At 36.8% G+C, this 7,554-nt stretch overlaps 1 pseudogene; it reads right to left on the reverse strand.

Moving 5' to 3' along the window:
• Positions 1-4,534: 4,534 nt before the first annotated feature.
• On the reverse strand, positions 4,535-6,895 carry LOC137952582 (nucleosome assembly protein 1;2-like; annotated as a pseudogene).
• Positions 6,896-7,554: the final 659 nt, after the last annotated feature.

The following is a 7,554-nucleotide window of genomic DNA, read 5'->3' on the forward strand; positions in this document are numbered from 1 at the left end:
TTTTGAATTAAAAATTAGACTCAAATATCTTTCCAAAGGTATATAATATAATATATGAAAAATATGGTGCGTAAAATATCCAATGAAAAATAGAAATAGAGAAATAAGACTTATGGAAAAACTAGAAACTCCTCTTTTTTCTTTTTCCTTTTCTTCGTCCTCCCTTTCTTCTCCATCTTCTTCTCTTTTTCATCTAAGATCATTGCCTATTCTGTTACCATGTTAAAACTTAGGATTCCATGATGTATAATCAAAGTAGAAGAGGATTAAGGGGTGAGAAAAAGAAGAAGAGTTGTGGAGAGAAAGTTTAGGAGGAGGAGAAGAAGGGTGACTAATTTGGGGTATTAGGGTTATGGACTTGTTCCAAACCCTCCCCCTTAAGTTGTATTTATAGATATCAAAAGTATTAATATTACAAAAATACTGTTTCCCCTAGTTAGAGTGAATAATATACAATTTTTTTTAACTAATTACAGCAATGCCACCCTAATTACATCATATCTTCCAACAAAAATATCTTAAATCAATAATAAAATATGTTAACTACATTATAATATTAATTTTAATATTTTTTATTATTATAAATAAGGTAATAAAATATGTACCAACAAATATTATTTTTAAAAACTATATTAAAATTTTAAAAATATTTATTAAATTAAATAATATCTTAAATCGATAATGTGAGGTATTAATTACATTAGAAAAATATTTTGTAAATAATTAATAACCAAAATTTTATTTTTATTATATTTAATGTAATTTAATAAAATGTGTAAAAAAATTTTAAAAATAAATTAATGTTTTAAAAATATTTTCAAAACTAAAAAGAACTTAAATCAATAATAAAATAAAAAAGGAGAAAAAAGGTATGCTGATGTGGAGTGCTGATGTAGTGCATGATGACATGTTATACACATGCTTGATGACATGGCATTAATTCTCTCGATTGCTTATGTGGCATACTGACATGTCGTCTTGGACTGCACACATGCGCAGTTGACTAGACAAAAATGGTTATTTTCTGTGTTATGTTTGAAAGTTGGTTCTTTTTGTTAATAATTTTTTTAAAATGGGTAGTTTATATATATATATATATAACATAATACAAGAAAAGTAATTCAACGATGACAAGTTGTTCCTCTCGATATCATGGACGATCCATAGAAGAAGAAAAGTGATGAAAGGTATCCATAATTTCTTCTATTTGACACTTCATACCACTATGAACCAATCTTTAATTTCTTCTATTTGTCAGCTCATGCCAACACAAATTGTTTATTTTTTATTCTAATAGAAAGTCGGGAATAATTTTTCTTTCTTTAGTTGTCTTTTCCATCGTCTGAAAGTGCGTAGCCCTTTCTTATATATGGGGAATTTGGTTTGCCTAGACATTATTGATTGATTAGTCCAATTGGATTGATTGATCATGTTTTTTAGCACAGTTTGGCCACGTTCTGGATGATCGATGAATCGACCTTTGTTGATCGATCGTGCTTTATATTTTTTGCCTATAAACTTCTGGTTGATCAATCATTGGCAGATGTTGATTAATTATTCCAATGCCAATTCACTATATGGATTGTGAAAGCATGGAAATTTGCGATCCTAACTGATTATAACATGTATGAAATGTGTGTATACATTTTTTAAAAAATTATTGAATGCAAAGTATGTCCTAAAGCTGCAAAATTGCATTGTACCTCATGTTTTGGAAGAATTGCGTTGCTCTTTGACATAGACTAAGTATTTGACTAATCTCAATAATTTGTAAACTGTAATCTTCAAATTTTCTTCTTTTTCTAAGGGTGCTTCTTCAAGAGTACTTTAACATTCCATGGAGCTTGAGGTATTTGAGAAGTTTGTGTTGATTCCATAGTTTGACCTTTGAATTAATTATCTCTTGAAGGGAATGCATCTGAAATACTTAGAATTGCAATTGTTAGCTCAATTAAGTTTTGTTATCATCAAAACAAAGAAGGGTGTCAATGCTCGGCCAACATCTTTTAAGCCAAAGTAGTTGACAACAACCCTTGGCCATTCCTCTAAACTCGGCTTTAGCACTGGATAATGACACAACCTTTTGCTTCTTACTTCTCCATGTGACTAAATTGCCTTTTACAAAGGTAAATAGCATGAGGTGGAGTTCCTTTAAAAAATATTCCATGCCCAATCTACATCTGTGTAACCATCAATATTTAGATGGTGATTCTTGGAGAACATAAGTTCCTTTTCCAGGAGGGGAATTTAAATAGCAAAAAATCCAAATTACAACGCTCGTATAATCTTCACTAGGATAGTGCATAAATTGACTCACTATGCTTACAACATAAGAAATATTTGGTCGAGTATGGGATAAATAGATTAGCTTACCTATCAACTTTTTATACCTTCCTTTATTAGTAGGCACATTATGTCCATACTCTCCAAGTTTGTGATTGTTAACAATTGAAGTGTCAGCTGGCTTATAATCTAGTAATCCAACTTCTTATAGGAAATCTAACACATATCTCCTTTGCGAAAGAAATATTCCTTTTTCTCATCTTGATAATTCCATTTCCAAAAATATTTGAGTCTTCCCATATTTTTCATATCAAAGTCAGTTACCAATTGTTCTTGAATTCAAGAGATTTCTTCCATGGCATCCCCTATAATAATCATGTCATCTACATAGATTATTAAAGTTGTTACCTTTACTAGTCAATGTTTCAAGAATAGAGTATGATCTGAGTTGCTGTGTTTGAAGCCATATTTTCTAATAGCGAAGCTAAACCAACCAAACCATGCACAAGGTGATTGTTTAACTCCATAGAATGTGCATTGCAACTTACACACAACCTTAGTTTTCGAGGATGTAATGTACCTTGGTGGTATATCCATGTAGCCCTCCTCAGATTACCACGAAGAAAGGCTTCTTTATCTCAAACTAATGCAACGATTAGTCTAGGTTTGCTACAAGGGACAACAAAATTGAATACCAACTAAAATCGAATGGTATGTATTTTTGCCATAGGTGAGAAAGTCTTTGAATAATCTGTTACAAGGTGGGACCAAACCCACCATGACCATACGAGCAAGCATGATGAGTCATCACACAAGCTGGAATCCTTATCACATGAGTTAGAAGATTTGGCAGTCTTCCTTGATTAATGTAATTGATTTATCTTCCCTTGATTGATGTAGATTTGGATATCCATGATTGATGTAATTAAGGATTCTAATTTATCTCAAAATTTTCCCTAAATATGTAATGGAAATAGTATAAATATGGGTCTTGGTTGAAGGGTTCAATCAAGCTCTCCACTTCTCAACTCGTGGAAGAATATCTCTCTAGCCAAAAGTATTTATCTCTCTTTTTTCTCTTCTCTCCTCTCTACCCGAGCTCTCTCTCTCTCTCTTTGCTCTTTTTCTTCTCCCTCTCTCATGTTGTTCGAGGTTTCAATCATGGGGTCCTAAATTCAACATTGCCGCACCAGGCATCTAGCCCAAACTACCGAGACACGAATCACTCCTTATGCTCCTACTTCTACACTACCATTGGGTTCTCACCCTATGCTTACACGAGGTAAAGCTGGTATTTTTAATCCACGCCATCTGGCCAACTTCGGTATTGTGGGATCCTCTAGACTTCTCTCTACTCTCCTTTCCTCTACTGCACCTAAAGGATTCAAAACTACCGCTAAAAATCTTACTTGGCTTGCTACCATGGATGAAGAAGTTCAAGCTCTACAAAATAATTAGACCTAGATTTTACTCCTTTGACCTGCCAACACCAATATTGAGGGTTTCAAATGGGTATTTAGGACCAAATATCTGCCTAATGGATCCATTGAGCATCTCAAAGCACGCCTCGTTGCCAAGGGCTACACTCAGGCCCCTGGTCTTGACTACACTAACACCTTTAGCCCTATGGTAAAAACTTCTACTATCTGAGTTGTGCTCTCTATTGCTGTGACTAACAAATGGCTTCTTCACCAACTTGACGTCAAGAATGTGTTCCTTATCTGTACTCTCACTGAAAATATTTATATGGAACAACCTCCTGGGTACATTGAGCCTCATTTTTCTCATCATGTTTGTCAGTTACAGAAAGCTCTCAATGATCTCAAACAAGCTCTTCGTGCCTGGTTCCGGCACTTCAGCTTCTTTATCACTCAACTTGGATTCTCTTCCAATCGTGCTGACACTTCTCTGTTTGTCTTTCATAAGCACTCTAACACTATATATTTTCTCCTTTATGTCAATGACATTATTATTACTAGCGACAACTCAGCTCTTATGTTATAGCCCCGGATCTGACACATGGATTGGTAGGGAAGAAGAAGAGAAAGACGAAGATCAAGCCAAAGGGAAACTTGAAAACCCTAGGTTCGTTAAGGAGAACGCACACCCCTGAGCTCGTTGAGGAGAACTCAAAACCCTATTTAACCTAAAATCAATACTTAACTTTCTCATTACTCTTACCCCTTAAATAGGGTTCACCCTTATAAGGTTTAAGATTAAATATTACAAAAATACCCCTATAAAAGAAATATTCCAAAACCCATGTGGCCTTTTCTTTAACTAAAATAAAATAAAGTAAATTAAAGAAAAAAATTAAAAAAATAATGTTATTGTGTGCATAACATTACACCCCCCATGGAAGAAAGAGCTTGTCATCAAGCTCGAAGGTAGGGTCTGTATGCCGACGTCTCCACCTGGTAGCATCCGCAGTAGTTGTGTCCGCTCTTTGGACTCCCAAAACTGGAGCATTCTGCCCAAGTTGCAATTTTTTATTTTTTTTTCGCCGAAAGCCTCTGCACCCATCTCTCTTCAACCCCACCTGGACCTTTGTCTTTATTGCTGCTTGCACTCTGGAGGCCTCTCTTGGCCTTCCCCATGGGGTACTCCCCTCTTCACCTTTCGTCCAGAAGATACCTTCTTTGGCCTATTTTTGGCAACAATGTCCTCTTCATAATCATCATCGTCAGCAACATCTTCATCATCTTCATCCCCTTCCCCTTCTATATCATCAAACTTGTCACCCTGAACAGCCTCTCCCGTAAACCATGAGACATCATGTGGGATAAATTTGTCTCTAACGGTGGATCCAATATCATAATCTTGTCCCATTTGATTCTGAAGTTGTTCAACAGTTTCTTCATAACTATCATCATCATCCGAGAATTGTGAAGGACTGAAGAAATTAACGAAACTTTCACACTTTTCAGTTTTTGTGATGGGTTTGGTGTTCTTTGATCCCTCTTTAGGCTTCTTCAAAACCTTATTGGCTCTAAAATGGGTTTATCCTCATCGCATATGTGATAAGTTTTGACCAAGTCATTATTTGTAAAATATGGATTGGGATAAAAAAAAAAACTCCAGCTTGCAGCCCTTGGGATTATCAATCCTAGACCAATTGATATCTTTCAAATATTTAAGAGTCCCGTCATCACGCTCTTGTATCTCCTCTGCTAGTATTTCAATAGTTTTCACCGCCGAAAGCCAGAAATTGGGAACACCTTTCTCTTCAACTGTATTTTCTTCTCCCGTTCTGTAGATTCTTCGATTTCAATTACTCCATGTACTATCTCATATCTCTCAGTATATAATAGGTCATAAAGTTTCTCGTACTTGGCTGCAAGAGCTGCTCTCTCCTCAAAATTTTTGCCTCAACCTCATCTTGTTGTTTCTGAATGTTGTTAGGAATAAAACCTTTCAACGTTATTCTCTGAAGCATTTCTGAAATTGCATCAGATATGTGTTTGGACAAAGAATAGTTATTATCTTCGGCAAGGAATTCATAAATCACTCCATCCACCTCAATCATACAACAGTCTGGAGACTTCTTAATTCCTCTTTCCTTTATATGTTTTCTCTCCCTTGACATTTCAATTCCAGAACATGAACAGAAAAAATATACTTTGCCAATCACAAATTGATCAACTGCAGCACTTGCTAATATAAGAGTTCCTGCAAGTGGTTCAAGTGCCACCCCCGAAGCATAAGCACTAGATTCAGCACCACTGGAATCATACTCCCTTTTCCAGCACTCTAGGTTAGCAGTGTATGTTGGATTGCTTCAGCAGCCTTGTTTGCTTGGCTGGCTGGCAGCAGTGTATACTGGACTGCCACAGCACTCAACTGGGTTAAGAGAGCCTTTTCTGGGTTTAAAGAACTCAATGTAGTGGAACTTCCTCGCTGCCCATAAACACCACCATACTGCTGGCCTAAATATGGACCTATCAGTAGTCTTGTTTCCAACTTGTGTTCACAGAGCTAGACAGCAGTAATCACTGCAGCATGTCCCTGATACTTATCAACTATAGATGCACCCTGTGATTCATTTCCATTTTCTCCTACATTTTCTAGCTATTTCTCATCTGCATCACTTCTAACCGGTTTCATTTTTTTTTTTTTGTTGAACCCATTGCTGCATTACCACCACAACAACAATTTGAAAATTTGGAAGTGGCGCTCCTGCCCACCCCAAGAATGCAACAACAGCAGAAATATGAAACTGTTGAACCCATTGCTGCATTGCCACCACAACAGCAATTTGAAAAATTGGAAGTGGCTGTCCTGCCCACCCCAAGAATGCAACATTAGCAAAAATTTGAAACTGTTGAAACTATTGCTGCATTGCCACCACAACAGCAATCCCTTTCTTTATAGAAATAGGATTAGCAGCAGATGTTACACTGAGCAAACCCAGTTTGATTATCTCCCTGGCAAGTACTGAAGCTGTTGTAGTCCCATCACCACCAGAGTCATTGGTTTTACTTGCAACCTCCCTAATCAAAGCTGCAACAACATTCTCCATAGCATCTGGAAGCTCAATAGCTCGAGCAACATCTTCTGCGTTGACAAATTGAACAAATCCAAAACATTCAGATTTCTCACATCTTGCTCTCATTACTATAGACATGGAACCCCAAAAATGAATCCCCACATTTTCAATTTGCCAACGAACCCACGCACAATGATTGTGCTCATCAACAACAAATCATAGCCCCCCAAAAAATTTCAGCAATCCCCATAAAATTATTTCTATGAATCCTGGCATCCCCAGAAAAATTTCATCTCAAAATTCATACAGCCAAGCCGGAATTCCAGCAATTGGGCACTGGTTCTCTACTTCACGGAATAGAGAAGCTCCTTCACCAATTTTTGAGCAATGTGGCTGCTGCTCAGGCCCTTGGAGCCCCATCAACGTTATGGAATACTCTTGTTTACCTAAAAATCGATGGCGTTTCTGAAACTTACCCCAAAATACATTGACGTTGGTTCCCCACTAGACTGCCGAGAGAGAGATTGAGAGTGAGCATGAGAATCCGAGAGCCAAAGCCCCCTGGATTTGTTTCCGTCGGCGCCTCTTTTTTCCCGGTGGTGAATAGCAGCAAATCGTGGTCGAAATTTAGAATCTTTCTGCTCAACAACGAACAAGTCTTTTGGTTCTGCTACCGCAGAGTCGATCTTCGGATTTGAGGTTGCCAAATCGTCCAGTTCCATTTTTTTCGTCTTTTGTGGAAGATCTGTGGCCTCCAGTGAGAATATCCCTTCGATTTCCAAAAA

This window comes from Aristolochia californica, unplaced genomic scaffold, assembly GCF_029961685.1.
Source record: "Aristolochia californica isolate CCGP_79_NKW_82.1479 unplaced genomic scaffold, dmAriCali1.0.hap1 SCAF_16, whole genome shotgun sequence".
In the NCBI taxonomy this organism is placed as follows: Eukaryota; Viridiplantae; Streptophyta; class Magnoliopsida; order Piperales; family Aristolochiaceae; genus Aristolochia; species Aristolochia californica.